The 15,454-nt window shown below is 34.8% G+C and overlaps 1 long non-coding RNA gene and 1 pseudogene across 3 annotated transcripts in view; one reads left to right on the forward strand and one right to left on the reverse strand.

The window, feature by feature from the left end:
• Positions 1–15,454, reverse strand: part of LOC306650421 — a 75,963-nt gene that overhangs the window by 25,254 nt on the left and 35,255 nt on the right. The window contains exons 2-3 of one of the 2 annotated variants that reach the window (XR_013760924.1): positions 9,422–9,548; positions 1,431–1,509 (exon numbers count right to left, since the gene is read on the reverse strand). This is a non-coding gene — a long non-coding RNA (uncharacterized lncRNA). Of the gene's footprint in view, positions 1–1,426; positions 1,510–9,421; positions 9,549–15,454 lie in introns of those variants that run through there. The other variant, XR_013760925.1, reaches the window with a different exon arrangement.
• On the forward strand, positions 2,846–4,400 carry LOC306650457 (ankyrin repeat domain-containing protein 46-like; annotated as a pseudogene). The gene is made up of 2 exons: positions 2,846–2,884; positions 3,385–4,400. The product of its transcript is annotated as an ankyrin repeat domain-containing protein 46-like (transcript).

Below are 15,454 nucleotides of genomic sequence, written 5' to 3' on the forward strand. Positions count from 1 at the left end.
TTGTTGCCTTTGTAAAGCTTCTTTGTAAAATGTTCACAATGATTTTTCTAGAATTTAAAAAATATTAAATATTTGTGAGTTTCACTGCATTTCTTATATTTTTCACCAAAGAAATGCACTCATATTTATTTAGGGTACTGAACTAGCTAAAAGGTCTTGAAAGTTTTATGATAAATGTAGAATTATCACCAAATAGCTACATCTGATTGTTTCTCAAGTAATATGGTATAAGTACAGATCTTCCTACATTCATTAAAATGTTACATTTGGACACAAGGAAGAACTGTTTGTTGAATGTAGAACGACTAATGCTTCATTATGTTAAAAAAACTGATCATACTTAGTAATTCATTTTATATTCAGTAATATAGATTTATATTACTAAATCTATTGTCTACAAAAGTATTTGAGTAAAAATTTATACAAATTCTACATTTCAAATGTTCATTGTTATGAACTGAAGCATACAATAGATTTTATTTCGTATTTTTCAAATTTCATTTCACTTTTTTATTTTTATTTATTTTTTTAAACTTCTTTTTATTGTACATAAATGGGATACATACTGTTCCTCTACATGAAGTAAAAGCATATCATTTGTGTAGTCATACTTTAACACAGGATAATAGTGTTTGATTCATTCCATAATATTTCCCTTCCCCCCACCCCTCCCACCCCTCTATAAAGTTCCTCTTTCCTACATTCTTACCTCCTTCCCACACCCCACTATGTGTCATCATCTACTGTTCAGGGAGATCATTTGTTCTTTGGATTTTTGAGATTGGCTCATCTCACTTAGCATGATATTCTCCCATTTTATCCATTTGCCTGTAATTCCATAATTTTATTATTCTTTATGACTGTGTAATATTCCATTGTATTTATATACTTCAGTTTCTTTATCCATTCATCAATTGAAGGACATCTAGGTTGGTTCTACAATCTGGCTATTGTGAATTGAGCAGTTATGAACATTGATGTGGCTGCATCTCTATAATATGCTGATTTTAAGTCCTTTGGTTTAGGTCAAGGAGTAGATAGCTGAGTCAAATGGTAGTTCCATTCCAAGTTTTCTAGGGATTCTCCACACTGCTTTCCAGAGTGGCTGCACTAATTTGCAGCCCCACAGGCAATCTATGAGTGTACCATGTTCCCCACATCCTCATCATTTCACAAGGTTATCTTATCAAAAATTCAATGGATATAAATTTTCAAGACACTCAAAACCTTCCTTAAAACTGATTATCAAAATTGAGGTGTTTTCTGAGACTTCATATATTCTTGATATCATTTTGTGAGAAAACAAACTTTATTTTGTAGCTATCTCACAACTATTATATTCACAATGACAATTGTCCTGAACATTACTCTCCTCCACACATTTCCATTCTTTCATTAAGAATACATTCTCAATGCCACAGTTTCCATACCTTCCTTTTATCACCTGATGGAATGAACACTGTATTCCCAGCTCTGATGAAAATTCTTGGGTTTGATGAGAATACATCACTGAAATAAATCAAAGGAATAAATTATTTTACTTGCTACACTTTGTGAATATACTTTGCAAAAAAAGAGAAGTTATTATCAATGTGAACACATCAGAAAGGGAACAGTAAAGCAAATCCAAGATTGTAATGAACTGATAGATTAAAATACCCAAAAGACCTAATAAATAAATGGGTAAAACATCTTAACATGTCCTTCTCAAAAGAGGAAATAGAAAAGATGTTCAAATATATAAAAAAGGCCAATATCTCTAGTAATTAGAGAAATGCAAAATAAATCTATACTGAGATTCCCCCATACTCCACTCAGAATGGGAATTACCAAGAATACATGTAGCAACAAATGTTGGCACAGATGAGGGGAAAAGTAGGATGGAAATTTGAGCAAGCAGAATGGAGATTCCTCAAAAATGAGGGATGAGCATTGGAGTCTGAGGCAGGAGGTTCATGAGTTCAAAAGCAGTCTCAGGAACATACTGAGGCCCTTAGCAACTCCGTGAGATCCTGTCACTAAATAAAACATTAAAAGGACTCGAGATGCAATTCAGTGGTTAAGCACCTCTGGGTTCAATTCCTGGTAAAAACAAACTAGGAATGGAACCACTGTTTGACCCAGTTATGCTACTTCAACATATCCAAACTATTTAAAATGAGCATACTGCAATGACAACCACATTAATGTTTAAAAAAGCACAATTCACAGTAAGTAAGGTATGGAACAAACCTAGAAGCACATCAACAAATGAATGAATAAAGAAATCATGGCATATGGAGGGTAGGAATGGAAAAGACAGTAGAATAAATCTAACATAACTTTTCTATGTACACATATGACAATCCATAAGTGAATTTCACCAGCATGACCACCCACAAGAATTGGTCCTAATTAGAATAACATATAAATCCTGCTTGTTAAATTTTATCAAAATGGAATTGAATGTCATATATTACTAGGAACAAATAAAAAATAAACCTCATAAAAATGCACTGAAAAGATTGACTTGTGAGAACTTCCAAACTATCTTTGATTTTACAGAACCTCAGATGAGCACAATAGAGTCATGTATTAGAAAAAGGAAAATGTGTTATTTTGTTCAACAGAGTCATTCCCAAACCACAGTGGGACATTGTGCAATAAGAAAAACCTATGAACCCCTTTATTCTCCCATGAGCAAAAGGGAAGTGTGAAACAAACAGCTATGATTTTCTTGACAAATTTATGCAAACTAGTTTTTGTCTCCACAGAGAGCTGGAGATAACAGGTAAATTTAGGATAACAGTGGCAGAGATGATGTATCATAAGTTTAAAGAATTATTGCTTAAGAAGAAATATGTACATGTACAGTGGAGGAAATGTACACAAATATCTAGAGAAGGTACAGCAAAAAAAAAAAAGGATTGAGGGGCAACAAAAGCCTATCACAGTTCATTTCAGTATGACTGGAATGAAGTCAAAGCATAGAAATCAACAGAAAGGACTGATTTTTTTAATGTTCATACTTTTTGTTATTTATTACTTGATTACACTAATAACTTTTTATGTACTTCATGTTCTATGGCACAAATGACAAAACATAACAAATTAATACATGCATTATTTTACATAATTAGATTTATTTTTAGTAAATGTTACATACATTCTAGTAGCACTCATTAAAAACACAATGTACGAGTGGCTGGGCCCTACTCCATCTGCAACCTGCAGAGAGGTGCTGCTGCTATCACTGCTGCTTGTCTCCCAAATTCTTGCCGACATTTACTGAATACTTTTGTTGATCCTGCTTAAGTATTCAGAGAAACAGCTGAGTGACCACTAGAGGAAAGGTCTAATCTTACAGCTGATCCATATTCCATCCACATTAGGACAAGATCCTAGGTTTTTGTAAATGATTCTTCTCCAACTAATGTGTCATTGCTACAAGCCTGTATTGATGGAGACATTACCTATTCTAAGATGGTTCTGGAAAGTGGCTTTGACTGAAATGTCCACAACAGGAGAGGCAGGACAGGCCTTCACCTTGCAGCAGCAGAAGGGAATGTAGCCATCTGCAGGTTGTTGCATAAATTTGGTGCTGATCTGCTGACTATAGATTATCAAACAGATACAGCTCTTGGTCTCTGTGGCCATGTGGATTCCATTCAATCCTTAGTTTCCAATGGAATCAAAATTGATATATGCAAACATCAAGGTGCAACTCTTTTAGTTCTGGAAAAGTGCAGGGGAGTGAATAAAGATGTCATCTGATTGCTGGAATGTTTGGAATAACAGGAGGTAAAAGGATTTCACAGAGGAACGCACTTGAAACTGGAGACCATGCAGATGTCTGAGAGTAAAGTACCACGGAAAACCATTCTCTCCTCAATCCCACCCTACAGCCAGCTGAAGGGATCCTGTTCAGCTTTTGAATGACTTGGCAGGAATTTGTAGAGGATCTGGGCTTCTGGAGGGTCCTGCTCCTGATCTTTGCCATTGCTTTGCTGTCTCTTGGCATTGCCTACCAGGAGAGTGGAGTGGTGCCCTTCATGGACAACCAGCCTGAACTGGTACATAAAAGGAGCTCAAAGAAGTGAGACCAATGCCTATTTCTTGACTCCCAACAATGATTTCCAGTTTCTCAGAACTTTTCATAGTGCAAGGCAGTGAGAGCTGATCATTTTTCTTTATGCACTTTTACTTATTGTCATCCTTTTAGAAGAATAATGTGTTCATTTGAACTTCATACTGTAGTCAACTATAGTGCATCCTAATGCTACCTCTGACTCAACCTGGCTTCTTAAGAAAATCTGCCCATAGCCTTCTTTAATAAAAACGCACAAATGACTAGAGAATAGAAGCTAAAGGAAGAGAGTAGAAGTTCTTAGGGTGGAAACCTTACACTGATCTTGGAACAATTGAAGTATCTGGAAAGAAAAAAAGCCTTTCCTTTATGAATATTTGGGGTGGGGGTTTAGTTTTGTTTACTTTTGTAAGAGCTCCTTTTTTTCTTTTTATTTACTTTCTCTGGAGAAAAGACAAAACCTTTGAAATCAGAGTACAGTTTTAAAATCCTGTGTGGCACACTAACATTGTTAGAATATGGTTTATTTTAACATTTTGAAGTCTAATCAAAAAGGAAACAAAACTTTCACAATGAGCTGTATTTTCTTCAGAACTGATTGATTTAATCTTTGCTTCAGGGTGATCTTGATTTATTGAAAACTGCCTTGCTTGTTAGTGTCTGTGAAAAATTAGGTTCAGGAGTTCACTTTCTACTTTCCCCTTGTGTGTATTTTAGAGGTGTCCTGTTCATCAGAAATGCAGTCAGAAAATTCTTTTTCTGCTGAATAGTTAGCAGGGAGACATAATTCTAATATTTAATGTCACTAGAATTGTGTAGTGCTATTACAGTGGAAACATCAGTTCTATAAGCTAGCTGTGCATCACAGTTATGTCATAATTATTTCATGGGCAGTCCTGTTTAGAGGCCTGGCAGAGTTGTCATTGCAGTCCTATCCACATAGGAACAGGTGGAGTACTTAATCAACAGCCCTGAGCCATACTGTACTGTCATAATCTCTTTATCACTCATAACATTGTGTACATTGAAATCTGGCCCCCAAATTATATTGTGGCTTTCAGCAGTGTGTTTGAAGACCTCTTTTGTTAATGTTTATATAAGTATAAATCATTTCTTCTGTTAAAACAAAAAATCTGAATTTTTAATAATTGTTCATTGAGTAAAGTCTGAAAATTGTAGTGAAAGAATTAATGGTTTTATTTTCTAGAACAGCATTAAGTTACTGTTAGTTGAATTGTAGCTAGAATTAGAAATCAAAGAGTAAAATTGGTACTTGTGATTTTTTTGCTCCTTGATATTTCCTCCATTGCATTTATATATCTGGAATAGAAACTTTTTTCTTTTGTATGACTTTATCTTCCCCTGAAAAGCTGCTTTAAAATTTCTGATTTACTGTTTTGTTTCAGGATCATCTTGCAAAGTCTTGCTTTTCGGTTAGATACAAACAAAATTAATCATGATCATTCTTGGTATAACTACAGCAAAACACGAACAAACAAACCTCGAATTCAAAGTATATTCAGAATGAAAGTTTTACATTTTTTTGTAATTGCTAACATACAAAACTAGTCAATATATGTAAATATATTACACTTCTATAAAGATTAATGCTTCCTTTTAAGTGCTGATTTATTTGTATTCTATGCATGCATCATTAAGTAAAACCACCAATAAAATATTTGTAAATCCTTTAAAAAAAAAAAAGGAATACAATATATTATTCAGGCACTGTGGCTGGCACACAATTATAATCCCCGTGACTCAGGAGGCTGAGACAGAAGGAGTGCCTATTCAAGACCAACCTCAGCAATTTAGCAAGATGCTAACTAAAACACAAAAATGAAAAAGGGCTGATGGTATTGACCAGTGGGAAAGTCCACTGGGTTCAATTCCCAATTCAAAATAAACAGAATAATATAATAAACTACACCCACCATGTTGTACAAACACTTGACTTTTGCCCATTAAAATAAAAAATGCAGGGCTGGGGATATAGCTCAGTTGGAAGGGTGCTTGCCTTGCAACCAAAGGCCCTGGGTTCAATCCCCAGCACAACAAAAAGTAAAATAAAATGAAAACTTTGACTGACATTACCTCTAATATATATATCAAATCACAGCTCCTAAATTCAACTTGTTCAGATTTCACGAATCAGGTGATGTAACAATTGACTTTTTACCTTATTTTTTCCCTCTTCTTTTCTTTAATGGGGATTGAATACAGGGGCAGTTTTCCACTGAATTACTTCACTAGTCCCTCTTACCTTTTTCAAAATTTTTCTTCTTAGATTTCATGGGGTGCTGAGGATAAAACCACAAGATCACACATGGTAGGAAACTGCTCTAGCACTGAGCTTCAACTGCAGTCCCCCCAGGCATTTTCTAGATTGTTTACGTTTGAGACAGAATTTCACCAAGAAACATGCAGTCATTCTGACTCAGACTCCCACTTATCTGGAATTACAGGCACATGTCATTTTATCTGACCTATTGTTTATTTATTTAGTAATTTCCAAATATTTTCAGAATAATTATAAGCATGTACTGTACGCTTGGTTTTAAGTAGAAAAATCTCAGTGGAAATAAGAGCACACAAAGAAAAAAGAGAAACTTGGGTCAATCAAAGCAACAATATAAAACAATGAGAAAAAGATAATAAGAATGTGAAAGTTATGAATTTACTAAACAAGATTAATAACCATTTTTGTGATATTCAAATTGCTACTGAAGAACTAAAGTAAATGAAAATTAAAACAACTCTACAATTTCATCTTAATCCAATTAGAATGGCTACTACCAAAAATACAAATAATGGGCTAGGGATGTAGCTCAGTTGGTAGACAGCTTGCCTTGCAAGCACAAGGCCCTGAGCTCAATCCCCAGCACCACAACAAAAAAAAAGACAGACAAAAATCAAAGAATAATAAATGTTGCCCTGGATTTGAGGAAAGAAGCACACTTTTACATTGCTGGTGGAGTTTCAAATTGGAATGGACCTACCTTTTTATCCACTTATCCCACTCCTTGGTTTATACCCAGAGGATTTAAAATGAGCATACTACAGTAACACAGCTACATCAATATTTATAGCAGCTTAATTCCCAATATTTAGATTGTCAAAATAACCTAGATGCCCTTCAAAAGATGAATGGATAAAGAAACTGCAATATATATATATATATATAGACAATGGAATATTATTCAGCCATAAAGAAGAATAATATTATGGCATTTGTAGATAAATGGATGGAATTGGGGCATATCATGCTAAATGACATAAGTCAATACCAAAAAAAACCAAAGACTGAATGTATTCCCTGATAAGGGATTATGATATATAATGGGGGTGGGGAGGTGGGGGGTGAGAAAAGAATGGAGGAACATTAGATTATGCAGAAGGAAATGAGAGGGAGGGGTATAAAAATGGTGGAATGATACAGAGATCCCAACCCTATGTACAGATATGATTACATGAATGGTATAAATCTACATTGAGCACAAACAGAAAAAAGATGTACCCCATTTGTGCACAATGAATCAAAATGCAGTCTGTAAATTTTTTTAAATTAATAAAAATTAAAAATATAAATTATAAAAGAAAGTAAATGAAACAGAGAAAAATGTTGCTAATAGAAATCAGCAGAAATTATGTACATAATATTCCTTAATAAATGAGGTCAGAGAAATTTAAAATGTGAGGAAGGAAAGCTATCAAACAGTAAGAAGCAAGGGATAAGCATAAAAACTTTGAAAATAAAGCACATATAATCAAAATTTCAAAATTCACTTACAAATTTTGAGAGGATCAAAAGATAACAGATGTATCACTTACAAGGTCATCTATATAAATATTAGTTGATTTTTTTTACTGGAAGACTTCCAGAAAAGAATTGGAATATATAATCCAATGAATGAAAAAAAGAAAGAGAAAAAAACTAACATCCATAAATACTGTATGCAAAACCAGTATTTTTCAATAGTAAAGAAAAAGAAAGCTTATCAAGATACACAAATGCTAAAAAAGTTTCTGACTTCTAGACTTCTCCTATGAGAAATTCTATAATCCATTCTATTGAATGTAAAATAAATCTTCACAAAATAAATCATTTGAAATCTCAAAATTTTCTGGTAAAGAACAAATACACACAAATATGAATTCTACTACACTGTAATGATGATACATAACACAATTTTGCTATAGAATTTCAAAGACAAAGTCGAGGCTCTCATAAACCTGTAAATTAGTGTACAATATAAAGTAGCTGTGAAATCAATAATGACTTTAAGAAGACATGCAAAGATGTTGATTTTTATATGGAATTTAAGTAAATTTAATATCAACACATAATGTAGTTTAAACTTAAAATGCTGCATATAATCCCAATTTAATGGTATAATAACCATAAAATATATAAAGAGAATATGGGCAGACTTTAAAGCATGTCACAATAAAAATCTATGAACCAAAAATTAACTCAAATAAAAAAGTAGGGAAAACAATTATAAAAACTAGAGAAAACAACTTACAAATTAACAGTAATAAGTTTATTATTTTTAGTAATTTGTCTAAGTATAAATGGATTATTATTGTACACCAATCAGAACACAGAACATGACTAATAGGATTCTGGCAGTTTATGGTCAAGGACCTTTGAAATCATAGCCACAAGTAAACATTTTTTCCTTACAATTATCTTGTCAGATCTCTTGGTTACATCAGAAAAAAAAAAAAAAAAAGAAAGAAAAGAAAAAAAAAAACTCATTAAAACATCTAGTGTCCCTTGTCTCTTTAGATTCCATGGATCTTTCCTTTGGTTCATAAAGGTGAGTAGGGATGGCTTGGAGACAGTGAGGATTGTTTACTGAAAACTGGAAAGACTGTTGGGAATCCTCTTGTAATTACTGATGTTTATGTCCTACTACTGTGTTTATTAGAGTAAGGCCAGATTCTGGAAAATTATTTCTCCAAATATTGTTTCTTGACACACCTATTAGAATATATAAAAAACATTTCACTCTTCAAATCCTGAGCAAATTTCCAACTATCAACAGTAAAGGGAATGAATCAAAGATAAGGAAATACATTGTACTTTAAGGGTTGGTCAAAATATATAATTCTGTTGATTTTTTTGACAAATCTGAAGTGAGGGGTGTACATCATATGAGAAAGAATGAGGTTAAGCATAAAAGAAATATAATTAATATTTTCCTGTCTGTAGCAACAATTTCCCAATATATTTCCATGAAAGTATCTGAAACTCATTTGTGCACAGTGGGAACTACGAAGAGATACTCTAAAAAGGAAGAACATTCAATACTGATAGTGATTCAAGATTCTGAAGGGAAGCTCACTCACCCAGAAAGACCAGGTTTCTGTAGTTCTCCAACATCACATCTCTGTATAATTTCTGCTGAGCTGGGTCCAAGCATTCCCATTCCTCTTGGGAGAAATCAATGGCCACATCCATGAATGTCAAGGGTTCCTGAAAAAAGAATAAATGTCTAAATGACACTTTGACCACATGATCATTCACAGAGGTTTTAACTTAAACCAATAGAGGTAAGAGAACTGGTTATGACGAAGATGATTCAATAGGATAATTTTGTACAAGCTTGATTATCTAAAGTATTATGTAACTCTGAGGAAAGAGGAAAACAGAAGTCCAAAAGAAGTGTATACCCTACACTTTTGTGAAGAAAAAAATGTAAAATTAAAGTAAAAGAATATATTTGCATATTTTGTATATTTCTCAGATGAGAAGTTTACACTGAGTTAGATGATTGCTTCCCAAATTGTAATGAGCATAAACATGGATTGGATGTTTTGCTAATGCGTAGATGGAGTCACTAGTCCTGGGACAGGATCTGGGTTTCTGAGTATGTAGCTAGCTCTCCATTGATGACAGTAGCACTGGTTCAAGAATAACAATGAGGTAGAACACTAAAGAAGAGTCATTCATGAATCTGAATTGAAATATTTTAACCAGTTTATGCATTCTGCTATAATAGCAAAGAGCAACAAGAATCCTTTTTGATCATTTCAAATATATATCTATGACTCCAAGAGTTTCTCATATCTTAATGCATACACCAAAATAATCTTTTGAGAGTGATAATACTTTCTTTTTTTTAATCTTTGAGGACATGTTGTCAAACATCCAATTAGGTCTTCCTGGGTTTGTTTGCAAGTCTAAATGGCCTACAAATCATAAAAAGGAACATAAATGTCAAAATAAAGTCTGAAATTAAAAGAATTTTCAGAGCAGTTATTGACAGTTATTATAACTGAGAAGAGCAATGCAAACATTAAAAAGGCAATAAAATCATATTGATTAAATTTTACATTTTAGTACATATGTGAAAAGAGCTAGATTTTATGCATGAAAACAAGACAACCTTTCATGTAAATCAAAGTAGAAATATCCAATTATTTAAATTTATAATTCAGCTTTTGATTGATGCTTTTTTTATACTAATGAGATATAATATTGAAGAGCAGAAAAAAAAGAGTTAAAATTTGTGAGTCTTTTATTTTCTTTGGTATTTTTCACTCACCATCTATGAACTGTATTTTCAAATTTTAATGTACTGAGAAATAGGCTTTTTTAAACTGTTTCTTTTACTGAAAATGTGAGGAGATTAGAATGTGTATGCCTTTGAAATTGAGGTAAAATAAAATGAAAATATACAGAGCTATGGTTTCCTTCAAGCCTCTAGTTACAAAGCCAATATGGAGTAAACAAACATGAGAGTTTTTGTTCTCCAAAGCAAGTTACAAGTAAAGAGAAATTCAAAAAAAGAAAACAATCTCTGTATAAAACAAGGTGGTTTACATATAATATTTAATATTTTCAAAGGTGATACTTAATAATTAAGACAAATTTATTATCATTGGGAAGAATTTTATATAAAGTGTCAATACTCATAAAAAAACAGCATTATGGTTTTGATACAAGTGGCCTCCAGGAAACAAAATGAAATAAAAAGTGGAGTATAATATAATGTCAACCTTCTTATGATAAATGTTGTACTGGAAGTTTGATATATGCATGTTCTCCACACTATAGAAGTGCTAAAAGGTAGTTGAATAGGCACTTTAATATTCTAGAGAGTGGTCTCTTTATTTCATGGTTTGCTTTAGTACAATAAACATCTTTATAATATGAACACTGAGAAAGCAACTCTGAGTTAATGGAAGGGTGCCAAAAGATTCAAGATTAATGTCATCCATTCTGAGCATGTAAAACTGAGGAAAAGATCACTGAATTGGCCTCAAAGAATTTTGCCCCCATGGGAGATGTAAGGGTCATGTCTACAGACTTTGATGCGAAAATTGAAGAAAGATGGACTCTCAGAGCATGGGTTTCCACCTGGAATCTGTTTGTTCCTCACTCTGTCAACTTTTTCTCCCAGTCCCCTCAGGCAGATTCTCTAGGTTAATATGGTGCACATCATGTTTGTTATAGTATAGGAAGTGATGGGTTGAACCCAATGACAATGTTAGAAATCTTCCCATGTCACACTTGGACAGGGCTTCTCCAAGGCAGATGGACAGAAGGAAAAGAGGTGCTGGCACCAAGTGAGGGCTTGGCACAGTGTGGTGGAAATTTAGAGGAGCTAGAGGCCCAGGTGGCAGGACATGCCTGGGGAGAAATAAACACCTATGGCCATGCCCACACAAGGGACAGCAGTCCAAACTTCATCATGCCTGAGCCATTGGAAGCACAAAGATAAGGACAAGCCTAACCTGTCACCCATGTGGAACAGCCCCATTAAGCACATGGTGGGCAGTTTGGGAGAGTGGTGGAAAGGGCAGCCCAATTTTGTTCAGGACAGCATGACAGACAGGACCCATCTTGTTTCTGAGGTGAGCTGGTTCATCTGCCTTGATGAACAAGTCTTTGGACATGCACAGAGCTGCAGGACATCTTTCTGGTTGAAATCTGTTGGAAATCTTCCTCTAGTGAGACTGGGCAGTTGTGGCAGTGTAGGAGATTGGGCTTCCTTGAGACAGCAGCTGAATAGTGGATGGATGGGGATTTGCAGAGACTTCAGAGCCCATGCCTGGTCTGATAGGAACCATGATTCAATGCTCCGAATTTGGGATAATTTGCCACATGAGGTGGTTCCATCCTGACTCCTCTAGGCAGGGAGGACAAAAATAGGACTTGCCAAGACTCATGTGGATGAAAAGGGGCCCAGAAAGAAAGATTTGGGCTCCCAGAATGCAATGGAGTGTAATTCTCTCCTAATTATTGCCTTTCAAAATTTTATGTTACCATAGGCAATGAATGGAATCCTCTATCAATGTGCATTTTGTTAATTTTCGAAGTTGATGGAGCATCCAGATGTAATCTAAGAAAAAAATCATGGTTTACTTCCTTAGCAATATCTAATGACTCAACAATAGCAAATGCAAGTCTATGGTACTAACACTTTTAAATATCTAAAAGAAAATGTGTTCAGCACTACAGGTCATGAATCCATCACATGAATAAAACTGAATTATGCACATTGAGGAGATGATTCTATTATAAAGGGCTACAAATTAACTATTGTATAAAGAAAATAAAGTAGTTTAAGACATGTTACCAAAATAAACAGTAGGGAAGGAAGTTTGCAAATTTAAAATACGTAACATTTTGGAAGGAAAATGCAGCTCCAAACCTGAAACATAGCTGAAAACCAGCTACATCTGCTTTCTTCTCCTTCTCTCAGCTTCTTTCTCAGGAGTGATTACCTACAATTCAAATCTATCTCTTCAAACTCTGCCTCTACATACATCAGAACACAAAGAATAGTTTTGTAGGCTCAAGAGTAGTTTTAGCTGGAAGTTATGGAGCTCAGGTCTTTCCTGTATATAATATTATTGATACAGTTTCATTGAGAAAATATCCACTGTGATGTGAGTAAAAATATTCCAATTCAGTGGGTTTTGCTTATATTCTTTTGTAGTAGATATTGAACCCAGGGAAAATTGACTGATTTATGACTGAGCTACATCAATAGCATTCCTTATTTTTTTTGTTTTTTTTATTCTGAGACTGGGCCTCACTAAATTGTGAAGGCTAACTCTCCTTTGTTAATCTCCTGAGTGGATGGGAATAGAGTGTGCATGAGCATGCCTGTCCAAGCTCAATGTTTACATGTACAGAGGAAACAAATGTGTAGGGTGTTTATAACATTCAAAAGCAAAAGCACTTATATTTTTCAGAAAATATATATGTATTTTTGTTGCTACCTCCTTAGTAATAATTACTTAGTAGACAATGAATCTTATGTGAGCAATTCTAGGATTTGCCAAGTACTACGATATATATGATTATTTTAGTCTATTATTTTGCTGCTGTAACTAAAGACCTGACCATAAAAATTGGAGAGGAGGAAAAGTTTATTTAAGGGCTGATGGTTTCAGAGGTCTTAGTCTACAGAAGAAATCGGCCCTGGGAACAGCTCTTACAGGTTTCCTCTGCTCATGTGCTGCTATATCTAGTCTTCCCAAAGTTCACCTAGAAATTGTGGATTCTGCTGTTCTGCCACATCTTTGCAGGGAGTGGAATTTTATTATTTCTAATTAAACATGGGTAATAATGTGAAAAGTGAGACCTTCAAGACATAGGGAATTCTGTGGAGTAGGATAGGTTGTATATTTCCTGGTAAACCTGAAGAAATTGCTGTTTGGTTGTAATGAGTGACTGCATTGATGGCACTGTAACCCCTGAAGTCAAAAGAATGTACTTGCTATCTGTGTCTCAGTCATGGAATTAGGTGGTGGGTGTGGAGAAAACTAGCCACAGTGGATCTTGCTCTGCTTCCTGTGAAGGTCATTTTGCCTCTCCATTCACAATGAAGACTGAAGTAAGAAAATGCCATGAGAAATGAGGATCAGAACACCAAGATCTAGAAGCAAGTTTATTAGTGGTGACAGAGCTCAGAGAGAAAATTCCCACAGCCTGAGCCCCATGCACAGCAGGACTTTAAGTGTTAAAATAAGCAAGCTTGGAGCACACCAAGGCAAGGGACATGGTGCTGTTCAGTTGGAGGGCACAATTTATATTCCTTATACTGGTAGAAGAGGGTCAAAAGCCTAGGAAATTCAGCTCATATATAGCAGGGACTTTTATTGCACTGAGCCTAAAGAGGGATGGCTCCATCTCTTCAATTTAGCATCTGGTTCTTCTACTGTGATTCACTTCCTACATGTACCTGCATCCTCTGCAAGCCTTTATGCTCAATAGCCATAAGAAGCACTGCTGTGTGTCAGCCTGCAAAACCACAGCCTGTCAGCTCTTAAACTGCTCAAATTTCCATTCTGTTCTACCCCAAAACAACAACCAAATTTATTCATCACACTGCAGTTCCAAATTAAAAGACATCTGTGTGGCTTCTTCCCATCTCACTCAGAGTGGATGAATGCCAGCTTGCTATCCAGCTGTGCATAGATCCTAGTAGGTGGGCCACACAGCCCTCAAACCTGCTTGTCCCTCTGGCCAGTAATCTCCAGGCCTCAAGGACAGATGAGTTGCAGAGTGTTTCTAAGCTATTCAAATAGATATCCCTAATTGTCCTGAGGAGTTTGCTCACTTGAAGAATTTAGGCTCCTCTCTACTCTGACCTGAACCTCTACAATTCCCCTTTTTTGTTTTGTATGGCCTTTTAAATAGACATTACTTGTACTTTGTGCAAGGAAGGTAGAGGGAGAAAGCAAGGCAGATATTGCCAAAAGCAAGCACAACACAATATGGCAAGTATCAATAAACATCCTTCAATGTAAGGCTGTTTTATCCATATAAAATTTGGTAAGCATGAGGCTAATCACTTATAAATATGAACCTCCATCATCTTGTTGCATCTTCTTTGTAGTGTCTTTGAAAGATCCAAATTCTTTTGAATGGGATTGCTGTTATCAGTTAAATTAAAACAATAAATATTATTAAATTCATGGCACCCCTTATGATATAACAGCAAATAATCAACAGCAGCCCTATTATCAAGAATATTTTGATGAATACACATTTTCAGAATAATTAACAATTTCCACTGAGCAGATCCAAATATTATAATAAGTGCAGGAAGCCAAAGATGAAACACATTTTTGTACAGGGTCATCTCCAACCCAAATACAACAGAATAGTATCCAGCATACTTGTGGAATTTTGGGGAATTTTGCAAATAGAGATGTAACCAAAATTTCTGGGGTACATTCTAAACCTCCCTGCATTAGCAATTATTGAGCATATGTTGTTAGACTCTTTTTATCCCTCCAAACCAATAGATGATTCAAAGATTAGGGGTCTCTTGAACATCTTGTTCTTGTCAGAGGTTTCTTCTTGGAATAATGGTCCTCTTCATCTATGATCAAATAGAATTTGGGAATCAAATTGTGAAG

This window comes from Sciurus vulgaris (genome assembly GCF_902686455.1).
Source record: "Sciurus vulgaris genome assembly, chromosome: 19".
NCBI lineage: Eukaryota > Metazoa > Chordata > Mammalia > Rodentia > Sciuridae > Sciurus > Sciurus vulgaris.